The sequence below is a fragment of the Mustela lutreola genome, chromosome 10 (genome assembly GCF_030435805.1).
Source record: "Mustela lutreola isolate mMusLut2 chromosome 10, mMusLut2.pri, whole genome shotgun sequence".
In the NCBI taxonomy this organism is placed as follows: Eukaryota; Metazoa; Chordata; class Mammalia; order Carnivora; family Mustelidae; genus Mustela; species Mustela lutreola.
This window is the reverse complement of record NC_081299.1, coordinates 65846168-65859533: the sequence shown is the minus strand read 5'-3', so window position 1 is coordinate 65859533 and position 13366 is coordinate 65846168. Positions and strand designations below refer to the sequence as shown.

The 13366-nt window shown below is 35.2% G+C and overlaps 1 non-coding gene across 1 annotated transcript; it reads right to left on the bottom strand.

The window, feature by feature from the left end:
- Positions 1-1459: 1459 nt before the first annotated feature.
- Positions 1460-1562, bottom strand: LOC131810627 (U6 spliceosomal RNA). Its single transcript, XR_009345630.1, has one exon. It is a non-coding gene; the product is annotated as a U6 spliceosomal RNA (small nuclear RNA).
- Between the last annotated feature and the right edge of the window lie 11804 nt (positions 1563-13366).

Below are 13366 nucleotides of genomic sequence, written 5' to 3'. Positions count from 1 at the left end.
AGTTTTAATCAGAGTTGAACTATATGGTCTGTTATGAACCGAATGTTTATATCCCCCTAAATTCATATGTTGAAGTCCTAACCCCCAATGTGGCTATATTTAGAGACAGGGCTTCTAAAGAAATAATTTAAGTTAAATGAGTGCATAAAGGTAAATCCCTGATTCCATAGAATTTGTGTCCTTATACCAAGAGACACCAGAATTCACTCACACTCTCTTTCTCTTCCTCCCTTTGTCTTTCTGTCTGTGTCTCTCCCCCAACCTTCCTTGCACACCAAGGAAAGACCATATGAGAATATAGCAAGAGGAAGCTGTCCTCAAGCCAGTACACCTTCACCAGACATCAAATTTGCTGGCACCCGGATCTTGGACATCCCAGTCTCCAGAGGTGAGAAAATAAATTTCTATTCTTTTAACCAACCAGTATGTATTTTATGATAGCAACCCTAACTGACTAATACATGGTTGCTTCTATTTCAAGGTGCCATAGCATTACATATGCAAAGAAACATACATATCTTTTCTCTAAGAAAAGCCACAAGAAATTGCTTAGTGATGTTAAGTCTTTGAAAAGTATTTGTTTATTGTTTATACTTAGTCAAGGTAATTATGAATATAAGAGCTTCCTTAAAAGAATTTCAAATAATTGCAATTGAGCATAAAAGCATCACCTCAAAATAAATGCCTGCATATGTAATCTTCCTGAATTTAATAGACAGAATGCATCATTTCACTATATCAACATGTTTTCCATTGGTAAATATTTTCTCTTCATCATGCATAACTACTTGGTACTAATGAAGTCTAAGGGACTGGCATGAAAGCCTAAACATATCTACATCTAAGTAAAGCTATTGGTAAAAACCAGTTTATTTTTTCAAGGAAGGCACCACCTTCTGGCAACAACCAGAAGAAGTATTGATAATTCATTATCGTTATATACGAATCTGAGAAGTACCCTGTAATTATGAAATAGTTGTCCATAAGAACCTCAGCAAACTACACAAAGTATATTTCACTTGAATAACAAGAATTTTTTTTAATTAAAGTACCTCTGGGACACTTAAAGTAGAGGTATGTTTGAAATGAACTGAGTTGATTTGAATTAAGTTCAATATCTTTATTTCTTCCCATAAAAATGTAGTGACAGCAAGTTATTTACCAAATATGATAATTATGTAGTACTTGTCACCTAATAAATACTCCCCAAAACCAAACATTTATGTTTTTTAAGTATTTTTTTATTTTAACATAATACATTTTCAAAACCAGGAAGTTGAAGTTGGTACACTACTATTAACTTAGGTACAGATCACATTTGGACTTGATCAGTTTTTATAACAAGCACAGATTTTTATATAGCTTTATTAAAGTATAACTGATACACAAAAACCTGCACATATTTAATGCATGCACAGTGATGAGTTTGGACATAGATCTGCACCAGTGATACCGTCACAAAAATATGGAACGCGTCACGAGTGTGCATGTCATCCTTCTGTAGGGGTCATGCTGATCTTCTCTTTAGCATTCCAATGTTAGTGTATGTGCTGCGGAAGCAAGCATGATAAACCAAATATTTAGAATTAGAGGTGCTGAGTGGAACTAGGTTACACAAAGAAGCCTCCAATACTCCTCTTTCAATTGGATCCAACGAAATATAATTAGGTGAAGACAAAGGGGTTTGTGTGTGTAGGATTTTCTCCAAATGGCACCCCTATATCCTTATTAAATGAATAAATTTCAAATAAAAAATTCACAGGGTTGACAAATAGAAGAAGGGTCTAAATGCATACCAGATAGCCAAGGAATTCTTTGCATAAAACTCCAGCAATTGGGTCACTCACTCGAACATATATAAGCCTGCATCTGCCACACAATCCCCCTAGAGAATAGGTTTTAAGTTACAGGATGCAGTACTGGCAACTTCTATGTCTACTGACAAACCTAATGGAACTAGCTATTAGTCTAATTCAAAGTGCAGTTATGACATGAAAAGCTATAGCTCATTGCCCAATTCCACCAAAACAAAAAAGGAAGAAATTCAAAGAAGAATGCCCAAACCTAGAATAAGCAAAGTTTCTGAAGTTACATGTCATTTTATTCTCCTTCATTTTTAATGTTTTAGCAGGTATTACTGAATACATCAAACTACCTCCCTGTAATTTAGTCTCTGATAAAACACTTTACCATCTGGCCAACTTCTTTCCAACACTTTCATCGGTTTTCCCAAACTGATAGCAAAAGAGGGTCATTTGTTTCATCTCTTGATCTCCTTTTTCACATCACATTGAGTGATTCCCATTTAATACATCTCATGAGCTGATACTACAGAATGTGAAGGAATGCAAATGATCTGGCTGGTACAATTGGAATAAAATTTATAATTGCTGTGAAATGAACAAGGGGCCTCTAATTATACACATTAATAGGACAAAGATGCACAGTGTTCTGCTTATGATGGTTTAATGACATTAGTTTTATGGCTGGGATTTCTAGTATTTCTCCCATTATGCTGTATGTCATATTAGGCAATTAGTAAATTGGTTTAAATCACACAGGGTGGTTTTAAAATCCAACCCATACTTGTGCTGATATGTTCCCTCTTCTTTACATTCTCTTATGACAGGCATTACATGTAACACCCTTGACTACCACTCAGTAAATAAAACGGGCATCACCTTTCCATCAGAGCACTACTAATAGCTTCATACTGAAGTATTTCTCCTCAGATGGACCTGGATTTAACATGTGGATTTAATCTTTTGTTGTCATCTATCCTTTAACATAAACAGAGATGCCCATTTAACAAAGTCCAGGAAAGCTAATGGAAATGCATCCTATCCGATGTGACAGAGGGCACATAAGGGCAATAATATCCAAAAAATAGGAAAGAAAAGTAAAGCAAAAAAATTATTTTTCATACTTCAAGTGAGAGAAATGCAATTCCATTGCTCTACTGAAAAGCAATATCCACAATATGACTGAAAAGCAGCATCTACAAATATTTTCACAATTGTATATGCAAAGTTTATTTCGACAAAACTTTTTCTTTAATGTATCTGATAAATATCCCAAATGGAAGAGAAAATGGAAAGGAAGTAGTGATTTTTTTCTCTCTCTTTTTAGATACTTTGATTCATGGCGTAAGTTCTCTTTATGATTTTTTTTTTGAATAAAATTGTTTCATCTGCATAACCTAGAGATTTTATGACCCCTGGAAGCATTTTCTCCCGGTGCAGTTCCTAATATGATTTCAGCATTTTAGATTTTTCTTCTTTTATAATTTCAAGCATTTGGAGAACCAGAGGGAAATCTTGACAGTCAAAAAGGTCATTAGGAGTCGGCAGTACAATTTTATAGTTCAGTGATGTAAACCATTACTCTTTTCAAGCGTTCAAAAGATCATGCCAACCTCCATTGGACTGCCATTGGAAAGGATCTTCTGTTACATTTCCGTAAATTGGACACCACAAGCAGAGTTTACATGATTGTATCTTGTAAGTGCAGAATTTAAAGCACTGAATCCTTGTGATCACTTTATCATGGTTAAAGGCTGAGATTCCACCAATACCTTGTAAAAGTACAGGGCTAAGCACTGTGATGGACACAATGAATAAGGAGAGTACATTTAATTTGGAAGACTGCATATGAAAAGAGAGCTAACAATGCAGTGTGGAGGGAAGAGGAAGACGAAATGGGTTGGTACTCTAGGACTAGCAGTGTGGTATTGGCCAAACATTCATCACTGATGACCTGATTTTGCCAGGTTTTAAGTGACTTCACCAGGGAAAAACACAAAGGCTATTATTAAGATAAACTGGTGCCATATAAAATGGTGTGTATGGGGTGCCTGGGTGGCTCAGTGGGTTAAAGCCACTGCCTTCCACTTCAGGTCATGATCCCAGAGTCCTGGGATTGAGCCCCGCATCCGGTTCTCTGCTCTGCAGGGAGCCTGCTTCCTCCTCTCTCTCTTTCTCTCTGTCTGCCTCTCTGCCTACTTGTGATTTGTCTGTCAAATAGATAAATAAAATCTTAAAAATAAAATAAAATGGTGTGTAATCTGGAGATGCATCTTTGATTTTGTTTTTAATACTAAAGAAAGAGAAAGAAAGAAAGAAAGAAAGAAAGAAAGAAAGAAAGAAAGAAAGAAAGAAAGAAAGAAAGAAAGAAAGAAAGAAAGAAACAGGTGAATTGAGAGGAACTGGGGATTAGTCCTGGTCTGTTTAAGTGACTGAAGAAAAGAAAATGAAGCCAGAAGTAGACATAGATCTGTTTGTAAGAGGATGGGGAGTTAGTAAAGAAAGGTCATGTTGGGGGCTCAGCCTCCTCTTTCTGAAACAGAAGTCAAGATTGTCTCTAAATTTACAGAAGTGCAAGGTAAGACGCATGACGTACAGATGGAAAGCCCGGGCTAGTTGCTGAAACAAATCAGAGAGCAGCTGTTCAAGTGTGACTGCCTCTGATTTTAAAATCTAACAGGTGTAGGAAAGCAGAAGGAAATTTTTCATGATTTTTGATTTGCCAGGGGATTTAAGGGGATGATGTAGAAAGTCAAGGAGGCAAAGGACCTGACGCTGTTAGCTAAAGGACACTTGAAGTGAATGGGGTGTTGAGAAACGGAAGGAATACTTAAGTAAGTCCAGAACTAGAAGGAAAATTTGCATGTCAAGAGACAGAATGCCCAACAAGATCAAAGAGCAAGAGTGTGGGGGGAATGCTGGGAAGGTGTCTGAAAGAAATGGTGCTGTAATTGGCAAGAAAGATAATGAAGTTTAAGCCTCCTAATCCATTTCAGGTGAAGGTAACGTTCAGGAAAGGGCTGTGGAGATCAGTCCCTGGAGAGAAATAGAAGGGAGAGACATGGGTACAGAGGAAATAAGAAGTCATGACAATTGAGATATTCGGGATGATTGATATGGGGAAATCACATAGGGTAATCGAAAGAGAAGGGATGGGGATGGTTCAAACATAGGAGTCATTTTACCTCAATAAATGCCTGAAATGTGAATGAAAATTTGCATTTTTATACTTATGTAAATGTATGTAACTTTACATAAATGTAAATGATAGAAAGGATACAGACTGTGTAACAAATGGTTCAACTCTCATATTGAAAAGTTTTGTGTGAGTTTGAAAGTCTTAGAGAATGACAATACTCCTCCCAGTCTTGAAAAATGTGAGAAGCCCCAGGGAATGAGCCTTTCCACTGAACAGACCTACAAAGGAAATAACGTTCTCAGGAAATAACCAGATTATTCTGATTATTCTCGGAAATAATCATGCTTCTATGATAAAACACAGATAATATAGATAAACTTCTATAAATTGTAATATGATCAAATGTACTGTTTATAATTCTGAAAATGTTTGTAGTCAGAGACAACAAAAAATTATAGAACCTGGTATACTACTTGTTAGCTTGGGAGTTCAAATAAGTATTGAATCATGCTGAATCATACTGACAAAACATTAATCACATTAACTTCATGACATTAATACTTGCCTCTTTTTATTCCCCCCTTTGCCTAATTGAGACTTTGTTACATGAAGTAAATTAATTTTTGACATAATATGTTTCTTTGCATTATGGCCTTTGTCAAACAGTTTTGCCTCTATTGTCCATCATGTTTTTACATCTGGATTTGGGATATACATTAGTATGATAAAATGGTTTCCCTGTCATTTTCCCATGAGCTATTTCTCATTTGGTTAAATACCTCTTCGGGGGGGCTGAGACTCCATTGATTTCAAAGTGAGACCAGCATGCTGATGAGATTTTTAGATCATATCGAATAATGAAAAATTGGACTCTTCATTGGTCTTCCCCAAGAGGAATTCAGCAGAGTCACGGAAACACCAGTGAAAAAATACAGAAACCAAGGGGCAGCAGGTAGAAGAATTAGTCATGGTTGCTCCGGAGTATAAAATTTTACTTCCAATACACTGTCAAAAATACTGAATGATTTAATATAACATGTTAGGCTAGCTTTTACCAAAAAAATGGGTTTCTGAGATTTTCTTTCTTTCATGCCCCTGTGTTTTCTTGCCTTTTTTTTTTTTTTTTTTTTTTTTAACCTGGTTCCAGTTTCCTTACATACTTGCTGGGGATAGGATTTTTAGAGCACTTTGCCAAGACTTACTCACATGAGTCCTATTGACCTTGATCAAGGCCACAAGGCAAAATCTCCAGTCCTTAACTTTGAAAATAAACTTGATATTTCCAGTCACATTTTCATCTGGTTTTGTTATTCCACATATGAGAGTTATTTCTCTGAGAGGTTTGATTTACTTCAATTAATTATTATTCAAAAATATACCCTGTGAAACAATTGCAACCAAATACCAAACGAATGAAAACAGATGGTAGTGTAATCTTGAGAAAGAATTTTGTCCCCCGGGGAGGGCGGCAGGAGGATATACTATAGACAGAATTTTCTTACATTGCCCTCAGAAAGTTAACATTAAAAGTGACTGAAATAAGGTTTGCTGGTATCTCTCTCAGTTTTAAACATGATTGTATTTCTAAGGTAAAACATTTATAAAAATTATCCAGAACTTCCACAGCTAAAGTCAATTACTTTGTTTTGTGGTCTCACAATTACAACATTGGGTCCATGCCAGACCAAAGAAAAAAAGTGCACGCAATGGATTTAGAAAATATGACATCAGAATGATAAAAACACATTGAGAACTGAACAAAATTTCAAGAACTCATTAAAAATTTCCCTCAGTTATTAGGACATTTTTTACTTTTGTTGTTCCAGCTCTATCTTTGTAGATTTTATCTATTCAAGACCAAAACAGTTCATTAATTTCATCAAATCCTTTAAAGAGTGTATCTAGAGGGGGCGCCTGGTGGCTCAGTCGATTAAGCATCCGACTTGAACTCAGCTCAGGTCTTGATCTCAGGGTCGTGAGTGCAAACCGTGTTGGGTTCCACAGGGGACGTGGAGCTACTTTAAATAAATAAATAAATACATAAATACATAAAATTGCACTTGGCTAAATTTTTTTTAAAAATCGTCTAGAAAGTGAAAAGCATTCTAAATATCTGAGGACAATACCTTTCACCATGTTAGGAGGGGTTCCTTTGGTCTCATTATCAACCATTAAAAAGGTGCTGAAGTGAGTCTGCTGTGGAAAAGCAGGCCTCCAGGGCACAAGATGAAGACATAAAGGCAGGTTCACCAGATATTAATCAGTCAAAAATACCTCTGTCTGAGAAGCCTAGTCCAAGATCCCCATGAGGCAATGTACTTAACACCTCCCAAACTCCCTTTTCAGCACAGATCACCCACTACACTTATGGTGCCAGATGGAATCTTGAAAAAGTGCTGCAATGCAATCAGGCATCAAAGTTAAAATGAATTTTACAAACAGCATTAACGCTAACTACATTTCCAAACCACTTTTGGCATATTTCTTGGGTCTCCTCCATTCATTTTGTCAGCAGTCGTTGATTTAAAAGGTTATGTGAATGTGTATATTTTTTCCTAATGTAACATTTACAGAGAAAGCACTTATGTAAATAAACCTTTGGAAAATGAGGCTGTTATGATTAAAGCACAAATGTGGGCATATGCCATGGAAAATGCTGTTCTTTTTCTCTAATACTATGTTAAGGAAAGTTATCTAAATAAATTTCAAGTAAACATTTTATACATACAATCGCTATTGAAGACACTCAATTTTCCACAATATTATAAATTTTTAAAAAGTGTGAGTGCTTTTAAACTGGAAATAATCAATCATACTTTTCCTGGTACAAAGATCAGAGAGAGCACATATGTTCTCATATCTTTATAATACATTATTTTATGTTAAAACACCGGAGCCAACTCTGCCTGTCTATTTTTAAAATTCCACAAGTATTGACATATGTCACCTGTGTTGCAGCTCCATTTGGCCAACTCTCTGCACTCACCAGGGAAGAATTGATCTTCAGCTTTCATTAGATGATACAAGTAGACCCTTGGCATTAAAAAAAAAAATTATTTTTAAAAATAAGAGAATTTGCTGCCTGGGGGTGACACCACTACTGTTCTCCAGTGATTTGAATTATTGAATGGGCTAAATAAAAGCTGTTTCTATTCTCTTTTTGCCCAGACTAACCACCTGAAATGCAAGTTGACTTTTAAAAAATTCTTTTATCCCCTCAGCTTGGTAGGATTTATCCTTGAATGTTCTGTTCTGCACACTCTGTGTGGAATGCTGCCACGTATTTATCTAGCAATCTCTAAAAAAATAGAGAGCTTTAAAGAAAATAAAGACTACAAAGCCCATAATATTTGCCAAACTATTAACCATGATGTGCAATTGTGAGAATCCTCAGCAGAGAACTTCACAAAAAGCTGAAACTTTTCATTCCTATAAAGTCTTCTCCGATCAATGGCTCCGAGGTTGTTCTCGCCAGGTCTGCATACCAGCAGACCGTATGAATGACAAACAGGGCGATGAATGTAGCAATTTTAATGTGATTAAATTCTGTCAGTGCTTGCTAAGCACCTATTATGTGTGGAAATAGAGTTTGGTGTCACTGGGGACTATACCACCCATTTCTTCACCAGTCATTTCAACACCAGTCTTTCAGCTCTCTAGCAACAATCCCAAGTTGTTCTTGCCTTCCACCTCCCTAGTCACCAGCTAACTTAGTTCAAACACCTGGTTTTGCTGTGTTTTCCCTTACTGCCATCGCACAGACTCCACTGCTATTGTAATTATTTGTTGAAATTACTCTAAAAGATTTTCCGTGAGGACAATAACTCTGTCTTATTCCACGCTCTGCAGAGACTAGCATTACATACATACATACATTAATTCATTCATTCAGTTGAATAAATAAATGAGTGAATTAAGATACAGTCAAGAATCTTATAATCTCACAATGCAGGCAAGTGCAAAGATTACAAAAATATAAGGTAAAACTTCATAAATAGTTCAAAAGAGTTAAACAAAGTGCGATAGAGGAGTTTGGAATGGTAGGAAAGGTAGATTTTGTATGGTCAATCAGAAAGGGTGACTTTGGAGGACAACCTTAAAAGATGAGTAGGAATTCAATAAAAAGAAAAGTTTTATTGGTGGAAGGAAGCATTGTAAGGAGGAACAAGAAGAACAGAAGTTCAGAAGCAGAAGAGCAAGCAAGAAGGAAGCATAACATCGTGATTACATCTGCACACTCTGGGGCCAGTCAGCTGGGGTTCACCTGCTGAGAGTGCCAACCTCTAGTTCAGTGACCTTGGACAAGTCACCGACCATCTTTCTGGCTTGCCCTTTCTTTTTCTTTCCTTTTTTTCTTTTTTTCAGGTTATAAAGTGAGGGTAATGGTAGTAACTACCTTGTAGAATTGTTGTCAGGATGAAACGATTCCATGCTAGTAAAATACTTGACACATGATGAGCATTCAGAAAATTGGCTAATAGTAGTTTGAACTAATTACAAAGAGTCTCATCAAACTATGATGGAATCTATTTGCAGGAAAACAATGGACTAAAACTCTGGAAAAGGGTGTGTTTATACTATGGAGAGTATAGAATTCCAGATGTGGAATTTGCACTTTGCAACACAGTAGAGAGACCCATGATTCTACACTGTCTCACTTTAATGCACTTAAATGTACACCTGATTTTTTGCTCACAACCCTGTCATTTTTAAATAAATAGAAAAGCTCTGAAGATATGGCCTATGCTGTGAACTACTCAGCACAGTACACAGAATTTATTAAATGTCAAATAAATCCCTGGTAATCTATTCATGGACCAAAAAGCTATCTTTAGACCTCCAGCCTAGAGAGCTAAAGAGCTGATAAAAAAATTTTTTCCACCCCTTATTCAGAGGTATGAACAAAAAACACTCAGACTCTCGGACTTTTTTTACATTGGGAATTCACCAACGAGATGGCTAGAATCAAAATGTGTTTTCTGTTCAATAATGTTCTTTACAGACAAGTTTATTCTCAGCCAAAGTGGTGTATATTAGAGACATAATAAGCTTCTATATTAATATATAAGGAATATTATTAAACTGTAAATGGTTTTGCATAATCCATGATACCTATAAACCCTATTCTAACAGGTGATTTGTCCTAAATATTTTAGTATTTCACATATTAATTCATTGAAAGCAGAGAAAAATCATTGTAAAATATGAAAGAAACCCACAAAATATAAAAAAGAAATTAAATAAATAAAAATGTATATATATATAAATATTTGAAATAAGAACGAGCAATCCAATTCATGATAATTTTTTTAAAAACATGAGTTTTAAAAGCGAAGCATTTGCCGTTTATTGGCAAAAGTGCTCTTTAATTAGTAGCAATGTTAATACCAAAGGGCTTAAGAATATTCTGCTACTCAAATTATGGAAGCTTCATCATCAACAAATATAACTAATTATTGAGACTGGACTGATACTCAACTTCCTGAGCAGTCTTCTATTTCTAATTAAAGGCACATTTGTAAAAGATAATATTAAAATAAAGATTTGTATTCATCAAAAAATATTTGGCAACTTGGCACTTTATTTTAAATATTTTGGTGGTGGGGGACGGGGTTAGCGCACCTGGGTGGCTTAGTCGTTAAAGCATCTACCTTTGGCTCAGGTCATGATCCCAGGGTCCTTGGCTCCCTGCTCTGTGGGGAGTCTGCTTCTCCCTCTCCCATTCCCCCTGCTTGTATTCCCTCTCTCGCTGTGTCTCTCCCTATCAAATAAATAAATAAAATCTTTTTTTAAAAAAAGAATTAACATAAGTTTACCTTAAAATGGGAAACAATATTGATGATTATTGCATACTGTGTTTGTCTAACCTTTTGTTTTGCTTTGATTTTCATGAGAGTTAAACTCAAGGTGGGGAGTCACATTGGGAGGCAGATGGCTTTTACCAAGTCATAGTAAAAAATCTGCTTGATCACTAACACTTATAAGAGCGTCCTTTCTCTCTGCTCAAATTATAATATTACCTGCAATAATTGACTATATGAAATAATTTGCATATTCAGCCCATGGCCATTTAAAAAGCCACTTCAGTCATTATGTGACTTCTCTATTTGGTTTAACACAAATTCCCAAAATGGCTTTCAAGTTATTTGGAATTTTTCTTCTCAACATAATTTCAAGTTTATTTATGGAAATGGGAATTATTCCTTGATTCTGCTTGATTCAGAAACAAACTTTATCATTTATAAATCCTTTAAATAATCCAAGGATTTCTCATCAGATTATAAGATGAGCAGTTAAGGGGATCAGGTCTTATCTGGTAACTATAGGGACTAGCTGAATATATCAATTATTTCATTCACTTTCTAACGAAACTATTCTCTGGCCTTGGACCCCCCCCCAAGTCAATTTTTAAGTAATTGTGTTTGAGAGTTTTGTCCTCTCCCTTTACTTGCAACCATCTCTAACACATCTGTGAATGCCCAAGCATCTTGAGCTAGTTGCTCTAAGTGAACTTACCCCCAGACTACTGAAAGAAATCTTCATCCCTAGTCATTGTCAGGAGACCATCTAGCAACTCCTTATTCTCTCCCCTGTTCTTATCATCCCACATATTTCCATTTCACATGTAAAAGATATACCATATCTTACAAACTGAATCCATATACCAAGAACTGTCTAAAATTCTATTTAAAAGTGTAGAAAGGCTATACACAAGCTCCCCTAATTGACTTGCATTGCTTTCTTATTTTTGACTAACTAGAGCAGATGTTAACCACTTGAAGCGATTACATAATAGGTTTAGTCAGATGGGCTGGGTGCTACTTGAAAATTACACACTGTGTTTATGAAAACTTGTTTTTGTTTTTAATCCCCCTAGGGAGAAGGTTGCCAGATTTAGCAAATAAAACTGCAAGCCACCCAGGTAAATTTGAATAAATGGAAAAAATGAAAAAATAAAATTTGAATAAGCTGCAAATATTGGCTTGTGTATGTCCCAAATAGTACATGTCTTGCATTTTTCTAGTAATCCTGTGCAGGGAGTTCATCAAGTTGTCAAATAGATACATCTCTGGAATTTTCAAACCAGTGCCGTTGTATAAAGTAAATGCTCAACTCCATAATACGGTGAAGAAAAAAAAGTAATCCACTTAAATAACAGTTACAAAGTTATTAGTTTAAATTTTCTTCTAAGTATTCATGTTTAATCATTCTATTTATTTAACAACTTCTGTGGTCTAGAGAAATCTAGAAGTGATAACGGCATAAAGAGTCTTACAGCTTGAAAAGATCTCTGAACTTAGAGTGAATTAGTAAAATCACTATTAATAAGACTCAGTTAACTTGATAATCTCAAGTTAACTTTTAGATAATCTAAAAGCAGGCAGACATGATGATAACAGGAGCCCATATGGCTAGGGTAGACATCTGGAAACTAGGACATACACAGGAATTTGGGGGAAAAAATGTATATACAATAAAATAATAGACACTTTACACAGTGATTCTGATTTAACATTCATAAAGATTCATCAGATTCTTTTTGGAATTGGTTTGCAACACCTTAGCTCCATAGACTAATAATTCTTGTGCTGTTTATCTATAAACATAAGTTAATCATCCCTTATGAATTACAAAAGCAAAAGAGACACAATACATACTGAGTGTTGATTTCATTAGCTTAGGCAAATATCTGCTACCTTAAAATATCCAAATGGCCTAACACAAATCTTTGCATTGTGTCAATATGTAGGAAATCCACACATTGTATTAGTAAGTAAGTTATTAAAGGTATGTAGTAATTAAGTAAAGATATTACTAGCATGGTGTTAGTAAGTAAGATTGAAGTATTAAAATATTCTTCACAACTTCAGTGAGTACAAATTCTGTAGAGTGCATTTGAAATCTGAGAAATAAAAATACTGGTATTACTTATAAACTAGACAAGAACAGTTTTAACAAGGAAAATCATTGCTTTATCTCATTTATGAATGTAGATGCAAAAATTTAAACAATAGATTTACAAACTGAATCCAGAACAGCACAAAAAATACATATGACCAAGTCTGACGTATCTTAGGAACACAAATACACTTTTACATTGTAAATCTATTGAACTACATAAGCATATTTAAAAGGAAAAGCATAAAACCATCTAGGAGATGTGGAAATTTTATAGAATTCTGCATCTCTTCATATAGAGAGCCAATAAAAAACTAAACTAGAAGGGAGCTTCTTAGCATGATAAAAGACACATACCAAAAATCTACCATAAATAACCTCTTGTGGCAAAATATGAAATGTATTCCCTCCAAAATCAGGAATAAGCCAAGAATGCCCATATTGCTAACTTTTATTCCAGTTTTATTAAGGATCTTTTCCAGTACAGTAAGAAAGGCAAAATAAATTAAAAACATAACTATTTAAA